A 24691-nucleotide genomic window follows, 5' to 3' on the forward strand; every position below is an offset into this window, starting at 1 on the left:
CTTGGTGCCTCAGTTTCCTAGTCTGTCAAATGGCAGCAGTACCCACCTCACAGGCTGCTGTGAGGCCTCAATGGGTTAAAGTGTGTGCAGTGCCTGCACGGTGGTTTGCCTTGCTTGGGAAGGATCACAAACGCTGGTTCCAGTGATGGAGTCTCTGTTACTTTCTCCTACCTCTTCAGGCAAATGGACCTGCATGGTCACGAGAGCCAGTCAGAGCAAGTGACAACCCAGGAAGCCCGAGGGCGCCCTCTCTGTGCCTGCCTTCCTCCCCGGCTGCTTACACAGCAGCCCTTGCCTCCCCAGGAAAGGCTCAGCCCCACGCAGAGCACAGGCTCCAGCAGCCCCCACAGATAACTGTGCAGGGGGACACGGGGCCTCAGGTGGGCAGTGTTGCTGACCTGGGGACGGTGCCCCTGGGCCTGTCAAGGTCCCGGCAGCATGTTTCAAGGATCATTGTCAGACTGGGTCATGGGGCCAAGCTCTTTACTAGCTGGTTCTCCTTGGTGAAAACTTTTCCTTCTCAGTCTACATTTTCAAACGCCCGACACACTTCTCTGAGGGCTTGGCTGGCTACCCTTCAGATAGCCCAGTGAGAGACAAGACCACCAGCTTTCATGCAGCTCACACCTCTCCACCTGATACTCCATGCTTTCTACAGAGGTTCTCAGTGGGAGAAAAGTTATGTTTATGGGGCAAGTTCAGAGAGCTTGTGTCTCCTTTCCAGAATTTACTTGGTGGCTTCGCCCTATGTGGTGGAGAACCCCGTTCTCTTAAGTTTGGGTGGTTCCATCCAGCCTCCACCAGGAATTACATCTTTAAAGGCTGCCTGGGTAGGAGAGTCCAGGACTCCCTTGGGGATTGGCGAGGGGCATCTGTGAATCCAAGGGGGGAGCTGAAGAGGTGAGCAGTCCGGGAAGAGGAAGCCAGGTCGAGGGCAGATGAAGTTGTGCTGATTGCCTGTAAGTCACAAACCTGAAGTTTTGTCAGATCTCTGGGTAAGGAGAGAACCACCCTGAATAGATAACAGTGTCTTAAATCGACTTTACAAGGAACTAAGCTGAGAATGGTAGATATTCTTCATCACTCAAAATTGTTAGTCCAAAAGGCCTAGAAAAGGCTAGCCACTTCTGGTGGTTAAAACCAAGCGCTCCCAGTTTTCTGCACAAAAAAACCTGGAAATTCTCTCCCTACATCCTGGAGGGTCTGGCCCTGGAATGGCTGTGTGAGGCTGCCCCCTTGTGGCCAGCATCAGCAGTGCGTGTGTAACCTGTTGCTGGAGGCTCTCTGAAATGCAGTCATTTTAAAGGTCTTTTTTAAAAGACTTTTCTCAGTCACTCTCTCTCTACACATGTCACTCCATATACAGGGCTTAACCATTCCGCTTTGTTATCTTTCTAATCCGTACTTTGCCCTCTTTGGACTCCAAGGTCACTACTTTCCAATAAGTTCTTCCACTGGCCTCCCAACTGATCTTTTTAAAATGTAAATCTGCTTGTCTTTCTCTTACTCAAAGCCCTTTAATAGCTCCTCCTTTTCCAGGTTCCAGTGCCTCTCTCAGAAGATCCCTGAGGCCCGCTTCTCTGCCCTGGACCGCGTCTCTGCCCGTGTTCCTCTCTTTTCCTCATCCATTCATCTGCTGACACCTGTGCATTCTTAGGAGTCGTCTCAGGTATCACCTCCTCCAGGGAGCCCTCTGGATTACATTAGATAATGTGATGTAATGTAATAAGGGGGGGCGGGGAGGGAGAAAACGTGAGCACACCGCGTTATAACCAAGTGCTTTTCTTCCCCTCCCGCAAGACATAAGCTACCTGAAAGGGGAGACTTTTTTTCTCTGTGTCACAGTGTCTGGCATATCACTGTTGCTCACCACTATAGACGGAATAAAGGCAGACAGGATAAAAGCAGGCGAAGACCCAGATCACCGACTGATTCCTCTTGGGCGTGATGGAGCTCGGGAAAGAACTAAGCTAAGCTCCAGGCCCAAGAGTGAAGGCACAGCCAGTCAGTGCGGGCGAAGAGAAGTCCATCACGACCTGGAGCTGGCCAGCTAAGCCCTCCTTCCAGCCCGGCCTCCTGCTCCTCTCAGAATGCTTCTGTGGACCCACCCGCCTGTATTGCACACCTTTTTGATATGTGCCCTAAGTACCGTCCAGAGTCTAGGTCTCAAGAATTATTTGCTGATGGACTTAATTACTTATTTGACAGGCGGCAAGAGCACATCCTGAAGTGTCAATTAAGACCTGTGTTAAATCAACTGTACTTCGATTTTTAAAAAAAGAACAGGGAAGGAAAAGAAAAATGGCATGTGTTTCTGACCGTCTGTGGGTGTGAGGCACTGTGCTGGCCACTGTGGGCCAGCAGAGAGAAGGCATTGTTCTGTGCCTGCAAGGAGCTGACCGTCTAGCTGGGGAGAAGACAGAGCATGCAGGCCACGTTAGGGAATGAGATAGCAGATGTGAACGTGTCACAAGGCCGTGTGTGATTAATTGCCAAGCAAGGAGCTCAAGAATGTGGTGGGGATTGAGCCAGATAATGTATGTCCAAGTGCCTCAGCCCTTCAGCACTCCTGACCCCAGCCAGCCCTGCCGTCTGCCTCTCTCACACCCTGTTGATCCACCTCATACAATGTAGGTACTCGGGCAGTGCAAAGCCCCACATGCCCAGGCCCCGGCCCACCTCCCAGCCCCGTGTGCCCCCAACCCTTCAGCCCAAAGCTGCAGAGATACCAAAGTGAACTTGCCGTCTTACTTCTGTAGCGCCCACCTTCCTTCCTTGTCCAACCTTGTCCCTCCGTTAAAACCTTCCTTTTCCTTTAAAATTCAGCCTAGAGTTCCTCCGTAAAGCCTGCTGAGTCTGCAGGCAGAGCTCCTTTCACGGGCTAGGCGGCGATGCTCGCGTACTTCTGTCCTGCGAGGGATGTAAACTCCTGCCACAGGGACAGTGTCTTTTCCCTTCATACTCGGAGCACCTGACATGCTGTCTGACGTGGAGCACGTGTCCCTTAAGTGTTTGTCATTGACTAAAAGGACTTAGCACATTGAAGGGACTGAGTAAACATCGGTTGGCTTTGCACCGTTAAGACGTAAGTGCTGTGAGTGCAGGAGAGGGTGACATGCCCGAGTGGTCCAGGGAGGCTCCGTAGAGCGAGAAGGGAATGTTGAACTGAACCTTGGCGGTTTTGTACACCTAAAACGGGCAAGGAATGAGAAGGATCCCAGCTGGAGTAGCTCAGTGTCTGTGGCTGCTGGCAACCCAACCGGCCTCTCAAAACAGAAAAACAGACCAGAGGGAGGGAGCCCCGCAGAGTGGGGCAGTGGAGGCAGCCGATTTTAGTTGGAGCAGAGGGTTTACCTAAAGGAAGTCGAGAGAATGCCCTGGAGGAAGTTTGGACTTAGGTGGAGGAAAGACCTCAAAAGCAATGGGCTATCTTGCTGGCAGCGGACGCCCTTTGTCACTTTTGAAAACCATGGTGACTTGATCAAAGTGGTGTTGAAAGTGGGAGCCGCCCTGTGGCCCTGCACCTTCATTCTGTACCGCAGCCAGAGGCCCAGGTGGTGACCAAGATGCTTAGCCTCCAGGTGTGAAGCCCCTTTGCTACGCAGAGCCTCACCTGGAAAGGCTGGACTTTCTATAAACAAAGGTTTTCCTTCTGACGCTGCCCTTGACCTGGCTCTGAGCTGTTGACTCTTTGGGTCCATTCAGCTCTGTCCTGTCCTTCTACCCTCGTGACTGGCAATGACCCGGAGAGTGGCAGCACCCCTGCAGCAGGTGGCCTCCAGAGCTGAGTCACCGCCCTGGGAACCGTGCCCTGGCAAACCGGGAGCCCTCCACTTCACCCGGCTCTGCAAGGCTCTCAGGGCACCGCAGAGCTGCGGAGAAAGCTTTATGCATCTAGAATGTCACCGAGCTGATAGGAAAGTGAAATAAAGGCAGTTGAAGACCAAAAAGGAAACTGTCCTAGTGGTAGTTTCTAGCTGGTATCTTTGGCAAAATACGGAGTTTTTTTCACAGTTATACGTACGGGCCGTGGTGGTTTTATTTGAACGTACCCAAATTATCCATTTACAGGTATCTTTAAGAATGGAATGAAGAGGATTTTAAAATGATGGTTTAAGATTCTGTTAGACCTTGTAAATTAAGAGAGCTTAAGGAATAAAATGATATGAAGAGATACCTTAAGCTGTCAATGTTCTCGGAAATGAGCAAATGAGGTTTAGGGTTTTTTTAAGTTTTTCTTTATCATTCACAGATACTCTGATGGCTGTTGTTTTTAAAAAATTATGGTGCTTTTAGTTCATCCCAGAGAAGATAAAAAGGTAGTGTTGTTCTTGAAAGGACGGTTTTTTGTTGTTGTTGTTGTTTTGTTTTGTTTAAGTCTGGCTTGTTTACTACACCAGTGGAGTAGAGATGACCTCAGTCTAAAAAAACAAGTTAAGTCTCTCCTTGCCTGGCAAAATAAGCCTTTTTCAATTAGCAAAAGAATCGCAAGTCTGATCACCAAGTCGTCATTTTAGCTGATTAGATTTTACAGAAGACAAAACAGAAGGCTCTCTACATTTTCACAACTGAATAGCTCTTAGGACATACTCCCAGCTTATTCAGTTCCTATAAGGCCGTAACAAGTCTGGTGACAGTTAATCAGACAGTTGCCTGAATGCGAATGCTCTGTGCGGTTAACTGTGCTGTGGCCACTGTGAGCTTTCAGAATCGGAGAAAACAGCATCACATCTCTTGCTTTTTGAGTATGCAGTTCTTTAACTTAAAAAAAAAAAAAGCTTTATTTTTTTTTTTTAAACTTCTCACATCGTGTGCCCAGCTATTCTCTGCAGCTGAAGTGTCCCTGAAGGCAAAAACCCCAGTCATTTTCTTGGGCAAATGGTCTTGAGCGCTGGGTTTTTTCACATGCTCTGACCACCCTGGGGCAGTTTTCAGCAGGGCCGGGGAACTCACTACTTAGTTGCCAAAGATGCTGTGAGCTGTGACCAGGAAGTTGGGTTTTTTCTGTTATCATCTTGTTTACTTTCCATGAGCCACACAAAACTATGGACGGTCCAAAGTGTTCCCAGTTTCTCGAAGGCAGGAAGAATTAATGCAGCTTCTACCAGCAACCAGAGCCATATCCTGATTCCTACAACCTTTATGATCTCAGATCAATAAAGGCCAAATTGAAATGCATTTGGAAGTTAGAGTTCAGTTGATTCTAGAATCCATTCCAGTCGAGAGAATCTCTAGACTCCCTGGATTTGGGCGTGCAGTTTGGAGAGAGGATTTTAAAAGGAGGGCAGCTCTATTCTTTGTTTTTTGACCTGTGCTGGGAGGGAGAACTAATCTGCTTTGGGAGTAGAAGTTGCAAAAAAGCCAATCCCAGTGACCATACAGAAAGATGAATGAGCGCTCTCCCTGGACTCGGCACGCCCGCCTGTACGGAAGCCGGCAAAGGGTACCAGCCTGACAGCGTTGAAGCATCAGAGCGTCAGAAGGCTCTTGAGAAGCACTCGGGCCCTGAGGGGTTAAAAAGGCAGAGACAGCCAGTCAGAGGTGCCCGCCAGGCATGGATTTGTTCATCCTGCCCTTCTGAAGTCAGAGCCAACCAACGTTCTTCATGGTTTTGAGTGATTCACAATGTCTCTCTCTTGGCAGGGCCACTTTCCACTCATGGGCTTACGACTGAAGCCCCTTAGGAGCAGGCCATAGTGGAGACCAGCCTCACACCTCATGTCACATCTTAGAATCATTTTAGAGCACAGGGGAAACTGTCACAGACAGCTGCTTGTTTCAGAGATGAGACTGAAGCAGGGGCCGTGGTCGGCCGGAGGTCACGGTGCGGGGAGCAGAGGCCAGTGGGAGCCGGGCCGCCCTCCTCTGACCACACAGCTCCTGCCCCAGCCTGGCGGGAGAAGCTGCTGCCCTTGGACGATGCTTAGAAAATGGCTTAGGTCAGAAAGGAGAACCTCATCTGTACAGGATGAAACAAATAAGTTACTTGTGTAGACAGCTTCCGCCCAGCCTCCTTTGTCAGCCTGGTGAATTTATTAGCTCCTGGGCTTCCAGAAATAAGAATAATAGCATTTCTATCTATGTGCCGAAATGGGAGACTTGATAGACCCCTCTCTCTCTTTTTCTTCTTTTTGGATGAGAATTAGCTTATTTCACGCTAGTTCTTAATAAAACAAACGTCGACTCCTTCCCACAGGAGACAGAATTGAGCGATGTTCTGAGAGCACACTGTGCTCCTCGGGGCACTGAGTGAATGTCATGCTTAGAAGATGCTCTAGAAGCTTGCACGTGTCTCCTGGGAATAGAGTGAAGGGCGCCGCTGGAGGAGCAGTGACTCACCCTTCCTGCTTGGCCAAGGACTACAGGCCGGGCCTCGAGAAGCCCACGGGAAAGGACTCGGTTCCCCGTGAGCCCCGGCGTGAACCAGTGACCCCTGCTGGGCCCACGCGCCACCATGTCCTCCGACACCCCCCCACCCACTTCTGTGTCCACAAGAGCTGCAGAGAAGGACATGCCAGGTCCCTAGCTCTCTGCCAGCAGCTTCCCTGATCCCCTAGGAGGACGATGTCACCTGTCTTTGTATAAGGACAACACCCTGAACCAAGAGATGGATAGAGTTACTCATCTGAGGAGGAAAACCCAGTCAAAGGAAGTTTCCCACCCAAGGCCTCGGTAGTGGGGGGAGGGGGGGGGGGGCCGGGCGGGCAAGGGGCAAGTGCCTCAGGGTCCTTTCAGGTGGCACGGAGGCAGCTGTTACGGCTCGCTTTGTTGTGTTAACCGCGCGATGCTTTCGTTAACTAAACATGTCAGAAGTATCAATGAAGCATGCCCGACAAGATATTTTCGTGGGAGGAGCTGTCCCCGCAGTGCCAGTAACAGTAAGTTACACCTTCCGTCCTCCCAGCCCTGGGAGACAGGGCGGAGGGCAGTCAGCTTGTGTTTAGCTTCTGAGCATGATTTTATGGGACGAATAACAACGTTTTCCTCCCCATCACCTATATTGTCTTCATCCTTAAGGTAGACAATTTATTTTAAAAAGAGGCGGGAAGAAGCGTTGGGCCGTGTCCCTGCCAGCTTTCCCGGGCATCGCGCTCCAGGGCACTGGGCCATCCCTCCATGTGCTGCACACAGAGCTGGCCCCAGGGAAGGCCTGGGCGGTGGTTTAACTTACGTCTGCCTCGGATTTTTTAAATACTGGCTTTATTTGTATGGGCTTAAAAAATTATAATCCAGCAAATGTTTCAAATTTAAGCCGTGGGTAAAGTTTTCCTAGCAGAAAATTACATGGTAAGCTGGAGAAATGGAATAGAAAGCCGCACGGGGTTCTCCTTAAGGTTTTTTGTATTCTCACGGGACTCGAAGGCGCCTCGGGCCTCCAGAGACGAAGGGACTGGGGCGGAGAGTGTGGAGCTGCCCCTCCCCGAGCGTCCTGCGCACGAGGGCAGCATCTGAGCTGCGCAAGCGCTGCATCTCCCGCTGATGTAACCCAGCGCCCCAGATGCCTGCATTCCCCACAGACAGGGGTACCCGTATACCCTACTCATCAAGGCATCCTGATGAACCCAGGAGGAACCGACCACCCCAGTATATTCTTGCCCACCCCTCTGCGGACGTGGAGGAAGCTAGGAGGCCCTGGGAAAGCTTATTATCCTGACCCCAAAATCTGGTGCCTCACCTGTGGGCCCCATAGCCCCTAGAGTTTCCCCTGTCCTAGAACCTAACCCACTGCCTGCTTGTCTGGACGCCTGCTAGCCTGCTGAGGCCGTGAGGACTGGCGCCCTGTCTTGTTCACTTTGTGTCTCCAGCGTAGTGCTTCCCATCCAGCAAACATCTGTTTCTTCTGTTCTTCATAAATTTCATGTGTTTTCTCATCTCCTGCCACCTCAGATCTCAGTTAACTTTCACTACTGTGTGAGTGTGCGCGCGTGAGGAATACATACGTGAGCTCACGCTCACACACACACACACACACCCCGACTGCAGTCCTGCGTTGCCTCAAATCCCTGGCAGTCTAATTTCCCAAAGGCCCCAAATGCGGTGGCATTTCCCCGTTCTCAGGGATTTCACCTGCCTGCTACGTTTAACAATGCTAGCATCCCCTCCCGGAAACGCCCCGTTCTTCCACCTGCCCATGTCACACCTGTGGAGCCCATCTCAGGCCCCTTTCCGCTTCGAACGCCCCCCCCCCCCCCCCCGGCCAGCCCCACACTCACCCAGCCCTAAATGACTGCTGTGCTGTCCTCTGCGTGCACCCTGCAGCAACTTGCCTGTTGCGTGTGTTAGGCGTCGTTCCACAGTTAGATCGTAAGGCCGTGTGCAAGTGCATCGGCATCGTCTCCTTACCTGGTTTTCTGGTGTCCGGCCCAGTGCCGGGCTCTCAGGAGGCAATCAGTGAGGTCCTGCTGATTGATTTTGAAGCACCTGTCTTTATCATTAGTACTGAGAAGTGACTCGTGGCTCTGTAGCACGGCTGTTGTTAATCAACCTCAATGATAAGACATGACTGTCCCAGCCCCTCCCTCGGACGGACGTGGCCCTAAATTCGCCCCCATACAAGCCGTTGTCCTGTGGAGCCCTTGTTCCATCCTGTCCTTATCTGTTTATTTGTTTACTTACACTGGACTCACCTGCCTTGCTTGCTCTCGTGTCCTCTGAGCCTCATTCAGCTCCTGCTACGTTCCCATCTCGGTGAATTCGTGATGCGTGAATAGATGGCGGGACATGGTTAGAATATCCTCACCCCAGTTTCAGATTGTATCTGTCTTCTCTTTTCTTGGACTCTCGACTCCTTGCTGCAACATCCCTTGGCTTATGTGCTACCCTTTCCCGCCAGAGAAGCCCCCAGCCCCACAGGTTCCGTGTACTGATGGCCAATATTATTTCAGTCTTTCACACCAGCTTTAACATATGGATTATAATGCCTTAGGAACTGTTATCCAGAATGTCAGATGAGCCAGTCCCCTCATGGGGAAACTTGGGGGTGATGGGGTTAGTTGACATTTATTGAAGGTCTGTGTACCTACCGTATGTCTTATTTGAGTTAGTTATATTTTCACAACTCTGAGAATTAACATTATTATTTTCACTTTATAAATAAAGAAACTAAAGCTCAAAAGGGTTAAACAGTGTGTCCAAGCTGTGTAACAAGTGACAGAGGGAAAATCTGAATCCTGGTCTTTCTGATCTCAAAGCTTATACTGCTCGTCTCTCTGTTCCCAGTTAAATGGGCCATTAAATGGGGGATTGCTTAATAGTACTTTAGGGTAAAAAGGCAGTGCGTAAGTACCAACCTCAGATAAGCTAATGCTCACGAGGAAAGTCAGAGATAAGGGAAAGATGCTCAGTGGCACGTTGATTCTAAGCAGGGATTGACAGAGGTCAGCTTCTAACACCTTAAAAGTTCAAAAGGGTGACCGCTGAGCACCTAAGAAGACCACCTTTGGGGGCTCTGTGACAGGGGGCTGTCAGTGGAGAGTGTAGGTTGACCCCTGACAGCCCCTGCCAGGAAAGCAGCAGGAATCCCGTCAGTGAAGAGTGCTCACTGGCTCTCGCTCTCCCCTTTGGTGATGGGCTCGGTACAAGCCTCAGCACCATACTTAGATGAGAGCAACTGCAGAAGGCACAGACTTCCAGTGCTCCTGGGAAGGGGGAAGGGCAGAGAAGTTATGGGAAGCTGAAAATGCCTCTGTCAAGCTTATATCCTCATAGCTAAGAAACCTTAGCACCAACTCATACAGTTTTCCTGACCAAACCTTTTTGTGCTCTGGTCTCCCCAACTGCAGATGACGTCCGTGCATCTAAGCCTTAAGAGGCTGCAGGCACAGGTCCCAAGCTCCTCAGAGAAGTGACAGCAAGGATGGAAGAAGCGTAGTGCAGAATTAGGCTTTATCACATGCTTTTACAAGAAAAGGTTCATTGAAGGAGGACTTCCCAGCAGCTTAAGTGAACTACTCCAAATACTTTTCCAAAGACTGAAAAGCTCCCAGAAATGTGGGCATTTCCCACAGTCTGATGCACATCTCAGCCACTGTCAAAAAGGGAAAGAGCTCCTCTCTGACTTGGGTCCTATCCTCATTTTTATGATCAGACAATTTTGGAAACACGCTATCATTTTATAACGTTGTTTAAATATTCCAGAATTGTGTGTGACTCCACGTCGGCTTGAATTGTGTGTGTTTACCCTGATAGATCTTCCTTCCCGTGTGTACTTCTCCACTTGCTTGATTTTTTTTAGATTGATTTTTCTGTTGTAAGACAGTACTGAATATACCTGTTGCTTTTCTCAGCCGTTTCTCTTACTGGTCAAGATCCTCTTGAATTTCAATCCCAGCTCTGAAGAATCTTCCTAACATAGTACGTCCCTGTTTTGACGGCATCTTAAAGCGCCTGAGCACAGTCCTGCTCAGTAGCACTCGGCTGAAAGGTCACACCTGTGAACCAGGTCTGACGCGTCCGCTGATGAGCAAGCCTGCCCTCTGGCCTTGGCGGTGTTTAAGTTCCTCCTCCGAGGGGTTGTAATCATTAACTTAGACATTTCAATAGGCAGTCACTTGACAGGACAGACTTTCCTGCATGGCACTGCTGAGTCACTCAGCCTCTCGCTGGCAGAAACGTGAGCGTTTGAGAGCCAGGCCTCCCTAAGAAACCTTCTTTGGAGCTGCTCCGAAGCCCTCCCAGGAGCTGGGCAGGCCCCGTGGGCGGAAGACTCGAGCGTCCCCTCGAACAACCAGTTTTCAGGAACGAAGACCTCGACGACGTGGGCTCCCGCTCCTGTGATGTGGCGAAAGGTGCTTTCCACCTTTAAAGTTAGACCACATAGGAGAGAGTCACCCGGATCCTTTTCTAGATCGTCCTCCGCCTGATTCCCAAGCAGGAAAAGGGCAAATGTACAGGCTCGTGCTGCCCTCTGCTGGCCCTCTGGAGTCTGTGCTGCTGCAGCAGGAGCTTGCAAAACCAGTTTGGAAAATAGAAGCCTCGCGTGCAGGCTGCTTTCACGCCTTTCTCCGTGACTGGAGGTATAGGGTCCATACAGTGCTTTATTTCATAAGACGTTTAGCTGAACACACTTTGAGGGGCTGTGAAATGCACACAGCCACACCAGCTTCACACAGAGAGAACTCCAGCTTGAGGAGGTGTGTGCCGCTCGCTGGGCAGGAACTTTCCCCGCCTGTGTGTCTTAAGCAGGAAAGAGAAGGTGCTCCTTTTTCCTTCTAAAAAATTCATCTCTTTATCACACTGGTGGAGTAACGAGAGAAAAAAAAACTGACTTTGTTTCCTCTGTCAACTCTGGGATGTTTCCTAAGGGCTCATATACTGTCTTTTAAATTCCAGGTGCTGGTCTTCTGAACAAATGCCCCCTGAGGAATTCTGTGCCTGGAGAATATCTGTCTACAGATTTCTTTTGACGCCCTATGTAAGTAGAGGCTTGTGCTTAAAACTCAGTCTCACGGGAGCTTTGTTTTATTTTGTTCCTGGAGGATCCCCCGGTAAGTTTTTTTTAGGTGGTCATCAGTGTTTGATCTCGGTTTTTTTTCTCTAAAACACTCAACTTCCAATTTACTATCAGAAAAAGTCTGTAACACGAACTTCTGCTCAAAATCAAGGGTATGGATCCCATGTTCAGGTCTCAGAATGGGAAGAGGAGAAAGCAGAAAATATGAAAACCACTCACTTGGGTCAATTCAGTTGGAGATGCCATTTGTAGATCCGAGGGCATCTTTTCAGGGTTTAGTATTCATCAGACTCCTCTGTGGTTAGCGACTGTGGAATGTGCCCCGTACAGCTCAGGGTGTGGGCACGGGATCCGGGAGCCCTTCCGTTTGGGAGCCGTGACAGATCTCTTAGCCACATCTCTGCTTATAACAGGCTGAAGGAAAACTGATATCTTATTTTTATCGTTGTAACCGTCATTTATTGAATGTGTACATGTGCTATTTCCAGTTCCACTCGCTTCTCCTTCTCTGTCTTAATTCTCACAACAACCTTACGTGGTAGGTCTTGTTATTACCCTGATTTCACAGATGAGGAGACCGAGGCACAGAGAGTCAAGTAACTTCCCCCAGTTTGTGCGGGGAGCGAATTCCAGAACTTGACGTTCCAGCCCCAGAAGTCTGCGTTGGACCATCCCACCAAACTGCCCCATAGAAACGAGCAGCTTTGGAGGACGAGCTGGTGGGCTGTATTTGGAGACGGTGTTTTAGCACTGCCACGATCCCATGCGGGAGGGGGCTGCTGGACTTACAAAGGCTTGAGCTTGCTTAAGACTAGTAGGAGAACCAGGCTTTAGAGACGATGTGACTTGCTTATGGTCACGCCGCAAGTCAGAATGTGGCGGAGGGTCTGGGGCCAAATCCTACCGGTTTCCAAGTTTTCTCCTTCCTCTTGGTTGTTAGGTGCCGCTTCTGCTGTTCGAGACCAAAGCTGGTTTCAGTGGTTTGCTCACGTGCTTATGGACGAAACCCTGCACCTCAGAGCCCGTTTATGTTCAGAGGTCCACATGGCCATGTGAAGATTGGCCGTTACAGTATCTATAAAGCACCAAGCAGCAAAGAATGGTGAGTAAGAGCCTGGGCCTGGAATCAAGCGGAATGGAGTCTGAATCCTGGTCTTGCCATTCCTAAACTTTGTGACCAAGAGCAAGTGCTGTACCCTCGCTATGTCTCTGTTCCTTCACCTGAAAAATGGAAGTAACGCCACTAGCCTTGTAGGTGGTTGTGAGTGATGAGAAAATGCATAGAAGGCACGTAGCACAGTGTCTGGCACAGAGTAAGTCTTCCAAAAATGGAAGCTGTTATTATTTATCAGAGTACCTTCCCATCCGCTCCGCAGTTCATGTCGGCCTTCACTCTGAAACGGCACTGCAGCGCCCTGATCCATCTAATAAAACAATGTTTGTGTGTAGTGCTTTTTTAAAAATTACAGTTGTTCCCGTACACGGAATTCCATATGCCTCTAAGAACCAGTGCAGGATAGGAATTTGTATCTCCGTTCTCTAGATCGGCGTGCTGAGGCTCGGCAAAATTAAATGATTGCCCAAGATCCCACAGCTAGTCAACAGCACAGCCAGAACTTCAGCTTGGAGCCAGAACTCCAGATCCTGCGCTACTTATTTATCTGCTTCCTGTAAGAAAGTATTCATTAAAGGCACGTAAGTCAACAGAGAGCTAACTCCCCACCGTACGATCCAGCACCTTCCAACCGATAACAGTTGCATCTTTAGTCTGGCCTGGATATTTGGGTTAGGACTCTTGTATCCTGAAGTCTGTAACGTTCTGAAGCTACCTTCTTTAAAGACGCGTCATAGTCAGATACTGTCTCCTTGTGAAATATCCTCACGCCCCGGGGGACGTTATCTTAATCCAGTTTGCTCGTGCAAGAAGAGACTGGCATTTCACTTCAAGGAAAGACAACGTGTTTCCACTGTTCCGCTTTTGCCACACAGGAGTTACCGGTGTGGCTTATTGATTGACATTTCAGGCTCTAACTTTCCTATCAGATCTGGAAGAAAAAAAAAAAACAAAGAATGGCAGCTTGCTCCAGAACAGCATGAAGTAAGGAATCGCAGGTGGGATTTTGAAATAGAAACACATTCTTGTAGCCCCTATGCTGAGAGACACCAAGGAGGGATTTTGTTCTTGAAAGGTGAGCACTTTAATGTGGAGGTGGAGAGTTTAACAATGTTAAGTGTGTGTTCTGTGTGTAAGAAAGAGTTGTTAAAAAATAACATTCCTTTCAAACGATGCAGTACCTTAAAACTGTCAATGGTTAAAGTAGAGACACCCTGAGTTACAGGAGTTCGGCCCTGCCGTCTCCTGCCCTGAAAATACAGAACAATCAGGTTGATTGTTGGAGGTTGGAGGATGGGGAGGAGTGGAAACATGCTGATGTTTACTGAGTAAGATCTTTCCTTGCAGTTGACTGTCACTGAAAGACTCAACAAAGTAAGCAGAGGGCTTCCCTGGTGGCGCAGTGGTTGAGAGTACGCCTGCCGATGCGGGGGACGCGGGTTCGTGCCCCCGTCTGGGAAGATCCCACGTGCCGCGGAGCGGCTGGGCCCGTGAGCCGTGGCCGCTGAGCCTGCGCATCCGGAGCCTGTGCTCCGCAACGGGAGAGGCCACAACAGTGAGAGGCCCGCGTACCGCAAAAAAAAAAAAAAAAAAAAAAAAAAGTAAGCAGATACCACGTGCTGTCATCCTGTTTACCTATGTACGTCCTGGAAAGAGAATGAACGAGCCCCTGTTAATTTATCAACTGTTTTTTTCTTTTTCACTTCCCTACTAATGAACAATGGGATTTTTTTTCTCTGTGTTAATTTGATAGCCAGTCTGCTCACGCAGACCGCTTTGCAGGAAACCGACCTCTTGCTGGACGATTAAACACAAACAGAGGCCCAACTCAAGATCTCTACTTCACTGTATTTTGTTTAAGTCATTTCACAGTCACCAACTAAATACCTCAGTTTCCCCCCAAGGGCTTACAGACTTCAGAGAAGTATACTACGTGACTGATCCCTGTGCTAGTAATTACTCTTTGTCTGCTGAAAATGCCTCCTCGTGTGAAGAGACATACATGGGAAAGAATATATCCACCTTCGTTCTTCTGAATTTTTTGAAAAACATACTTAAAAGGATAATACAGAAAACTTACCATATCTCTTAGTTTCTGCTCAGGTAACAGAACGGTATGGTTGTATATATATGTATGTGTGTGTGTGTGTGTGTGTGTGTGTGTGTGTGTGCACGCATATATGTGCATGCGTGGGTGTGACATATATTTGATGTATAAGATACGTATGATCTTATCAGTCATAAGTAAAAGGAAGAAATTCACTCTTCAGGGAAACAAACAAAAAAAACAAAAAAACTTCTAAGTGGCAGTAAACAAAAGCTGTAACTAGTCATTTGTAAAAAGTAAGCAGACCTTTTAGTTCTGGGTTTTGAATTTTTTAACTAATGAGAACAATCTGGCTGCATCTTGCATACTTCAGTCATTGTTATTATCAATTACAATAGCATATCCAGAAGGATACAGGGGACCCCTAAATTAATCACAAAATTCGTGAAATAGTTATTTGAGAGTGCCAGTGATTCTTGGCACTTTTTAAATTTTAAATGCTTGAATTTACTATTCAGTTGAAATATTTAACTGCCTGTCACTTGACAAAATATGTGCATTTCTTTGCAGTTAGTGAGCTACTTGGATGAAGTTCGTGATTGCTACCCAGCAATGATTGCTGCTGCAGCCCATAGTGTTCTATTTCCTTATTTAAAGAGACGGAAAAACTAGCCTAGTAGTGGTAGGCGCGTGCAGTGATGCTTTTCCATTGTGAAGGGTGAGTCTGCGTTGGGATCTCCTATTGAGGGGTAAGTGGCCAAGCCTGTCGGGGGTAAAAAATGGGAATCAGACCTGAGCTGAAGCCTCTGTTCCTCCTGGCTTATATTAGCATCCTGCGGAACCCCCCTGAAATCCTCACCCACAGGCACATTGTAATCGGCTGTTCTTCCCACAGTCATTTGATGTATGAGGAAAGTTAAAGAGAAAAGCTAAGTTTCTGTTAATTTATTTAAGCAAAGAAAGCAGAATAAGTGAACGGTACAGCCAAGAGTAGAACCATTCTCACAAGGTGACGCTATCATGATAAAACCAAAAAAGGGTGGGGAAATGTTTTAGGTTAAAAGAAACCAAAGAGTCTTAATGAGTGAACCTCAACGGGATTTGGGGTTGAAAAAAGCCAACAAAGCCACAAAAGAAATTTTTTTGGAGAAAGTGGGAAAAATTGGATATAGGCTACATGTTAGATGATGCTAAGAAATTGTTAATTTTCTTAGGTATGAATAAGATATTGTAACGATATAGAAGAATGGCCTTATTTTTTTAGACCTGCTCAAGAAGTTAGGAAAACAATGTCAGGATGGTTGCTGATTTACTTTCAAATGATTCAGCAAAAAGTATACATATGTTGTACATGTAGATAACATCACTAAAGCAGAAGTGGCAAAAATGAACAGTTATTGAATTTAGGTGGAAGAGATTTAGGAATACATTTATTGTCACTCAAAGTTAATGTATGTGTGGAATTTTTCATAACCATTGAAAAAAAAAGAATGCACATCTCTTTAGTTAGGTGTCCCAGATACAGTAAGTATCTTCTTGAATCCCTAGAACCCTGAAGGGAACGGCTGTAGGCTTCCTAATAAAATGATATCAAGAACCATGATGGGAAGGAGAAAAGAGCTGCAGCAAAAAATAATTTAAGGAGAAGGGAGTGCAGTGAGTGGAGGGGAGCAGAATCTTAAGTAAAGCCAACAAAAATCCTTTACTCATAGGTGCAATCTAAGGAATTCCATTCTGGAAAAAACATTAGGATCTCATTAGCATCAGTATATTACTTTACCTCTGAGCTATGCCATTGTCCTCCTTAGACCCCCAAATCATAGTCATCCTTTGAATCAAACAAAATTATCTTCAAACGAAGGCACCAGGTTTAGGGAAGCGTTTTCTTGAACGCGTACCAGAGCGCCTGCTTGCTTGGTACCGTTTACATGTATGTTGTAGCACTTTGACTTAGCCTGCACCTGGGCACTCGGATCTGGGCAGCTCAAGAATAAAGAGTCACAGGCACACGCACACACACACACACACACACACACACACACACGCGCGCGCGCGCGCACACACACACACACACCCCGCCCCGCATCAGATTTGGTGAGAGCAGCACATGCACAGAGATTTGCTAAAGCTCGATTTAGACCACAAAGTAAATACCTGACAGCGGAGCTTCAACCTTTTCCTTTCTAGGTTGTCTTATTTATTCACTTTGAAGGAAGAACAGATCCTAAAGCTTCTTCAGGAAGCTGGTTTCACATGGTGGTTTAGATTTAAATAGTGATTGTCTAGCACCATTTGAAATCAGTGTTCTTGGGGGAGACCAGCTGCGCTGCCAGCGGCAAAAGGAACGAATGGGACCAGCCCTGAAGACTTTGAAAGCAAAGACCAGCCGGTGAGGGGAGCCCACCTGGCGCTGCCGCTGCAGCTGATCCATCCTCCCCGCCGTCACCCCTGCCCCCAGCTCCCTGCCGCCAGCGGTGAGCAGTGGTGTTACAAACAACAGGTTAATTATGCGACGTCTCACTGCTAGAACTTCACACTCATTTGTACAATAAACCTTCTGTAGTATTTTTCCTGTAATACAGACTCCGTCGTGCATGGGTTAAAAGGCTGAGTGTGTGGTGGATTTATTAATCTTTGGGCCCTTCCCAACCCTCGCATCCTCCTATGACCCCTTAGAGGATGACTGATTTCTTTTGGTGTTCAGAGTCAATATAATTTTCTAGCACCATCTGAAATCGGTTATAATGATTGGGGAAGAGCACCGTGCCACCGATTAAGAGGAGAAAATGTATTGGTGACCTTTGGGGCCGTGAATAAGAAACAAGAAAACAAATACCAAGGTGGTTTTTCTTCTTTCAGTTTTTGAGTTTCATTGCCCTGAATTACGTGTGTTTTTAATGCTAATAAATGGTTAATAGCATATTGCTAACGGTTGTATTTTAGAGGAATTCCACAGAATTTGTGGGGATATTTGTTTTGATACTGGATACCTAGGAAAAAGTGGGTGAAGTGATGTCTCGGGTCACTTGAAAGGCGTAGAGCGGGAGTATATCCCACTGCGAGCTTGTAGACCTCACCTTCAAACGCTCCCCTGCCTCCGTGGAGTAGAGTGGATCCCGTGGTCCGCCAGGCCCTTTTCTTACAGGGCAGCGCCAGGCTCAGGTGGGCTGGAAGCTAAATCTGACAAGGCGCGGGAGGGAACATGGCACGGACGACTAGGTTTCTATGTCCAGGACACGACAAAGTTAACGTTTCCATTCGGTTTGGAAAGCAAGGTGAAGAAGGCCCCAGGTCACACTTGAACTACTTTCCTGAATTTTACCTTCTTACCCTGGAAAGGAAGTTGTTAGACCAAAAACAGCGCCGGGTTTTCTAGGTCCTAGCAGTGGGGTGAAAAGGCGCGGGAGGGGCCTTCCCTGGTGGCACAGTGGTTGAGAGTCCGCCTGCCGATGCAGGGGACACGGGTTCGTGTCCCGCTCCGGGAAGATCCCACATGCTGCAGAGCAGCTGGGCCTGTGAGCCATGGCCGCTGAGCCTGCGTGTCCGGAGCCTGTGCTCCGCAACGGGAAAGTCCACAACAGTGAGAGGCCCGCGTACCACAAAAAAAAAAAAGGCGCGGGAGGGAGCTGTCTCAGCCGCCCACCTCCCAGGGCTCATCTGCCGCTTCTTTCTGCCCCAGGTACTGATTTAGCCGAAGGTCATCCTGCCACGCCACCAGCTGTCTCCACGTGCCATCCTGCTGCATGGAAGGGGCACCTTGGCAAAGTCCAGGCCTTTGTCCTTCTGCTTTCCCTCCGGCCTGGAGCAGCTCCGCAGCCTGACGTCAGGTGACAGCTCGTCCTGCTTCCCAAAGCTCAGGCCTCCACCTTCCTACCCTTCCCACACCCGCCCTGCCTCTCCCCACTCCTGCTTATAATTTGTCCGGGAAAGGCCTTTCACCTCAGGGCTAGGGCTTGGACTTTCTGTCTGCCACGCAAATCAAATGAGACCATTTCGCTTCCTTTTCCGTCCTGTGGTTATTATTTCCCCAGAACTCTGTCTTTTCCTTTCTTACTCTGTTTTCCCTGAGTAACCTTACTTACTCCCCTGTTTCCAGATAGACCTGCTACGTGATGACTTGCCCCACCTAGAGCTCCAGCCACAGATATTTTTCACAACTCCTTGTTTCCATATTTCTAGTTTTTTCATACAAAATCTTTTAAGTTTTAAAAGAAAGGATCACGTGTTCATTCAAACAGCTTTACCAGACTTGGCCACCCAATAAGTCACACACGCACACGGGTATTTGGAAGATAATTTGCGTGACTCTTCAACTGGTCAAGTCGGGACCAAGCAGCCACTTGCCCCGCAGCCTTCTTCCACAAGGACGCCTTACTCAAAACAGGCGCAGCTGTACTTGAACCTTGCCTCCAGAGGGTACTAGATAGCTTAACCTGCTGTTCTAGACCTCTTTCAATTATTATGCCAAAGCTGTGCTCATTTTCATTGCCCAAAACCAGCTCTCGCCGTGGTTAAAGCTGACCGCCTCCCCTGCCCCGGCCTCACCCACACTCTCCAAGCCTTGCCTCTCTTCTGTCTTAACTTCTTCAAAATCCACCCCTTTCTCTGCACCCTCAGCAGCCTCCTAGGTGGCTTTCTTGCCCCACCTCTTAACCTTTAGTCCAGCTTTTGTGTTTTGTCCAGTTATTCTTCTACTGGCACGTGACTTCGCTCCCTCTCTGTCTTTCGTGGGTCTCACCCCTGCCTAGGTGGCCACCCTCTTCTCCAGACGCTCCCCCCACCCCCACCCCAGTTAGGGCCTGGCTTCGAGCTCACCCAGCTGCTTGCTGCTGCTGACCTGCAGGCACCTGCGCGTTTCCAAGCGTGTGTGTAATATTCCCTCTGCCCACATCTTCCTCCTCCTTCTCAGCCTGAGAACTCCAGCAATCTTCAGCGTCAGGCTCAAGTGACTCTGAATCAGATAGGAAACAACAGTGATGACAATAGTAACAGCTACCACTGAGCTTTTATTTTGTGCTAGTCACTTGCTCAGCATTTTACATGAATTATCTCACTTAATCTAACTTTCAAACTCGTCCCATGAAGTAGGTATTAATTCAAATTTCTGCACGTGAGAGAACAAACAGAAGAATTAAGTAACTTGTCCAAGATCATGTAACTGTAAGGTTTTTGTGTAGGAGTACAAACCCAGATCGCTCTGATTCCAGTGCCTCTCTCTTGATCAGGGCTGTTCCCTTCATTGTGGATGTAATCATGGGGCTGCTCGTTTGGTAGACGCCTCTCAGATGGCCCCCACTGATCCCCACCTGTGGGTATTCATGACCTGTATAGTCCCCTCCCCTTGAGCATGGGCCGGACCTAGTGACTTGCTTCTTGCCGATAAAATGCAGCAGAAGCGGATGTCCCTTTTGAGATTAGGTTACAAACGGACTGTGATTCTTTCATGTTTTTGCATGTGCTGTCTGTCTCTCTCTCTAAGGAAAGACACCTGCCACGTTGGGATCTGCCCAATGGAGAGGCACATCTGAAGGAATTGATGGCTTCAGACAGTAGCTCATGAGGACCCGAGGCCTTCCAAGAGCCACATGAGTCAACTTGAAAATGAATCCCCCTGCAACCAGCCTGGGGATGACTGCAACTGCAGCCGAACCCTTGACTGTAGCCTATGAGAGACCCTGAGCCAGAGGACCCAGTTAAAATGTGCCCAGATTCCTGACCCACAGAAATGGTGACATAATACATGTTTGTTGTTTTAAGCCACTACATTTTGGGGTTATTTGTTATGCAGCAGTAGATAACTATACAACTCAAAGTACTCATGTCTAGACTCAAACTTTCTGCTTACAGTACCTAACTTTTTAGATAAACCTTTTCTTGGAATAACTTTAAAGAAAAGATGTACAAAGAAGTTTTCTATCTCTCACCCTCTGTTATATTGTATGTAATCATGGTACATTGTCAATACTAACAAACCAACATTGGTACCTTATTGTTAACTAAATTTCAGACTTGATTCACATCTCACTAGTTTTTCCACGAAGGTCCTTTTTCTATTCCAGGATTGGGGTCATATTTGTAATAGCCTAATAGATATCACACCCGATAACTCTTTGTGTAGAGAAAGAGAGATGAAATATATATGTGTTTGCTAAAATTTGGGAGACCTACCCATAGATAAGAAAAGAATATTACCAATGTCTTTAATCAGGGATCTTCTTTATAATTATTTGGAAAAATAACCATTACATTACTTAACTGAAAACTATTATGTGAAGTTACTGAGGTGAGAGGTGGGAGTGGCTCCAAGTAACAAGTGATAAGGCCCTAACAAGTCACAAATACTTTAAAAAAATAAAATATACCTTTCTAAAAAGCAATCATATTTTAATAAACTAAAACTTTTAAAGTTTTCATTTATTAATAAGCATGTCAAATACTACAAGATTCACAAATGGTTCATTTGCCTTATGATGTTGGTATAAATTAATTTTTATTTATATAATATGCAAATACCCAACTTGCTTGTAACTATTTAAATGGCAACTATTCAACTAAAAGTACTAATCTGCATTTTTCTTCATTCCTGTGCAGTGTGATCCTGGCAAGTCACTTGGTCTTTCTGGGTTTTTCTTTGGAATGAATTTATATTGCTAGAATTTTACCACAAATCAGTCATGCACTACAACCACTTAGTAGCTGTAAACATTTTGCAAACAAAACTCTGTGTACAAAGTTTAATAAAACTAACCACTCTCTAATTGCTTAAACATTTAGCTGCATTATTTTGCAGCATTGTTCCAAGTGATTCTTAAAGAACAATCCACATAAAAGTAAAACCTTTAGGAAAGAATGAGTGATGTTGCTTAAAGGAGAAAAGACATCCCATTTCTACATACACTCTCGTGGTTGAGTTTTTTTAAGTAGGGTGTATAAATGAGGACATCAAGTGACTTAGGAGAAACTAACAAGCACAGCGAAGCTTTGGATAGATCCTAAAAAGCTATCAAGTGAGATAGGATTTTTCAGATCTTCTTGGCGACCTACCAAAAACCCAAATAAACAAACCACTAAAGAATAACAACAGAAACAAACTTGAACTCTGAAAATAATGCCCTCATGAGACCCCAAGTCTTAGTGGCCAAGGTTTGTTTCTTGGCTTGTCTCTTAAGGATCAAGCTCTTCTTTGTGGCCAGAATGACTTACCTGATTTTCAGTGATTGACTATTGCATAAAACAGACAATAGAAGATGTTGCAGAAGGACGGGATGCCAAAGAATGAGAAATAAATATGATTGGGGAAAAGAGGAGCAGAATACAGTGTAACCTCATTCACAAGCCGTCACTTCCCAGAACTCTGAATTCATTAAGTTTTCCGCACTTCTCTACTCTGAGAGTGTCAGATGACAAGAAAGCAAGCTGTTAAGTTTACTGAAGAACTGCATGCATAAATATTTCTAATATTATATTTTGAGGTTAGTACATAATTCATTTCTGTCTAATGTGCCTAAAGTATAATCTTGGCGATGCAGGATGATGACTGATGCTCAGGAACTGTGGAAACCATAAATCATCAAAGGCTTCAATCATATTCATCATCCTTTTCTTACTGAAGCCAGAAGAATGTAGAAGTATGTTGTAGAGACTTTGTAAACAACTCTCATTTAGCCAAAAATAAAATCTGTATACTCGATAGACAGAATCCAGTATTCTTCATATTTTATTACTGAGATACAAGTCACCTAACAAAGTTCACCATTTTAACCACTTAAAGTGTACAATTCAGTGGCTTTTCGTACATTCATGACGTTTTGCAGCCTTTACCACTATCTAACTCAAGAACATTCTCATCACCCCCAAAAGAAACTCCGTAGCCATTAAGTAGGCACGCCTCAGTGCCCCTCTGCCACCGGTCTGCTTTCCGTGGATTTGCCTATTCTGGGCATTGATCCAAATGGATTCGCACAATATGTGCGCCTGGCTCCACTCAATTGGCATAATGTTTTCAAGGCTCTTCCGTGTTGTAGCAGTGTCTGTACTTCATTGCTTTTGTGGCTGAATCACATTCCACTGTATGGGTAGACCACATTTTGTTTATTTGCCATCAGTTTGATGGGCATTTGGCTTGTTCTTTACATTTACATTTTTATTTCTGTCAATGGCATACATGTCCATAGACTATCAAGTCAGATGGTGCTAGTCCCACGATAACAATGAGCCATCCTCTGCCCTCCCACAAGCAACCACTTTCAGCCCATTGGTTTCTTTTTTTTTTTTTTTGGCGGTACGCAGGCCTCTCACTGCTGCGGCCTCTCCCGTTGCGGAGCACAGGCTCCGGACGCGCAGGCTCAGCGGCCATGGCTCACGGGCCCAGCTGCTCCGCGGCACGTGGGATCTTCCCATACCGGGGCACGAACCCGCGTCCCCTGCATCGGCAGGAGGACTCTCAACCACTGCGCCACCAGGGAAGCCCTCTTGCTTTACTTTTAACTCTCATCCTCTCCCCCTTTTTTTTTTGTGCCCATCCTTCAGTAGTTTCCTAAGAAAGGATGACCAGGCGGTAATTTTTTGAGGCTTTTCATTTTACTCTTATATTTTATTGATAATTTGACTGGAATTCCTGATTGGAAAACAGACGTTTGTTTTCTAGCCCCCCTTGTTGCTGAGTAGCCTGATACAATGCTGATTTCTGGGTCCTTTTCTCTGGAAGTTTTCAGGAGATTCTGTTTCTCCCTTGTGTTGTTTAAATTTCATCATGTGTATGATAGAGGTTTTGTTCATTTATTTGACCAGGTATTTAATATCCCTTTCATTCTGGAGGTTTAGTCTTTCAACTCTCAAAAATATTTCTGTTATTTCTTAGGTAATTTCCTTTATTCGTTTTCACTATACTTTCTAGAACTGTTATTTTTCCTATACTGGACCTCCTGGACTAACCCTGTGATTTTTCTTATTTTTTCCTTTCCAGTTTCCTACCTTTCTGATCTTGTTCTACTTTCTGGGAAAATTCCCACCTGTATTTTCAAAACTTAATACAGAACTCTTATTACTGCTCACGTGTTTAATATCTGAGAGTTTTTGTCTGTATTTTTTTAGCCTTTTGTTCCTATTTTGAGGATTCACAGATGCCTCTGAAGATGTTAAACAGTTATTCCCCTGCCCCCTTTTTAAAGGTTTCTGCCCCCTGCATTGTTGCTGTTTATTCAGGTTCTTTGTGTTTTAATTTTTGGTTTCGTCTTTCATGTTAGAGGCTTGCTCAGATGTCTTGTGATCCTTGACTATCCGTTCGTATTTAAGGATGGGGATCTTAAAACTGTTAGAAACTCTCTATACGTTGGCAGGACTTCCCAACTGGTGGGCTCACCTTAGGGTGGGTGATAGGCAGGATAATGATCTTCCAAAGATATCCACATCCTACACCCCAGAACCTGTGGAAATGTTACCTCACGTGGCAAAAGGGACTTTGTAGATGAGATTCAGGTCGAGGCCCTTGAGATGGGGAGAGTAGCCTGCATTACCCAGGTGGGATCAATCTAATCACACGAGTTCTTATAAGCAGAGAACCTTTCTCAGCTGTGGTCAGAGGGAGCTCGTGACTACAGAAGAAAGGTCAGAGAGATGCCTCGTTGCGAGTTTTGAAGGTGGAGGAAGGAAGCCATGAGCCAGGAACACAGTCAGCCTCTAGAAGCTGGAGAAGGCGAGGAAAGAGAATCTCCACTAGAGCTTCCAGAAGGGAACGCAGCTCTACTGACACTGCTTTTACCCCAGTGAGACCTGTATCAGACTTCTGGCCTCCAGAATGGTATGGTCATAAATTCGCGTTGTTTTAAGCCACTAAGTTTGTAATAATTTGTAACAGCAGCAATAGAAAACTAATATAAGGTGATTGGAAGGACAGCCAGTCAGCTGCTTCACTGAGGATTCCCAGTGTTGTTATTTATAAAGTTTGGGGTGTTTTTTCTTTTCCTCTCTTGGTCTGGTCAGTTTCCTCAGAAACGAACCCTTCATTCTCCTGCTGGGGGGTCTATCAGTTAGACTGGGTCAAACAGAATCACCATAGGTTTCACTAGAATAAATTAAG

The 24691-nt window shown here is 46.8% G+C and overlaps 1 long non-coding RNA gene across 2 annotated transcripts in view; it reads left to right on the forward strand.

Annotated features, from left to right (window-relative positions):
* The window catches only part of LOC116759285, a 207125-nt gene extending 184822 nt beyond the window's left edge, over positions 1 to 22303 (forward strand). For both annotated transcript variants that reach the window (XR_004351405.1, XR_004351406.1), the window contains 4 exons: positions 1540 to 1669; positions 11332 to 14669; positions 15184 to 18440; positions 20093 to 22303. This is a non-coding gene — a long non-coding RNA (uncharacterized LOC116759285). The remainder of the gene's footprint in view (positions 1 to 1539; positions 1670 to 11331; positions 14670 to 15183; positions 18441 to 20092) is intronic.
* The last annotated feature ends 2388 nt before the right edge of the window (positions 22304 to 24691 follow it).

This window comes from Phocoena sinus, chromosome 9, assembly GCF_008692025.1.
Source record: "Phocoena sinus isolate mPhoSin1 chromosome 9, mPhoSin1.pri, whole genome shotgun sequence".
In the NCBI taxonomy this organism is placed as follows: domain Eukaryota; kingdom Metazoa; phylum Chordata; class Mammalia; order Artiodactyla; family Phocoenidae; genus Phocoena; species Phocoena sinus.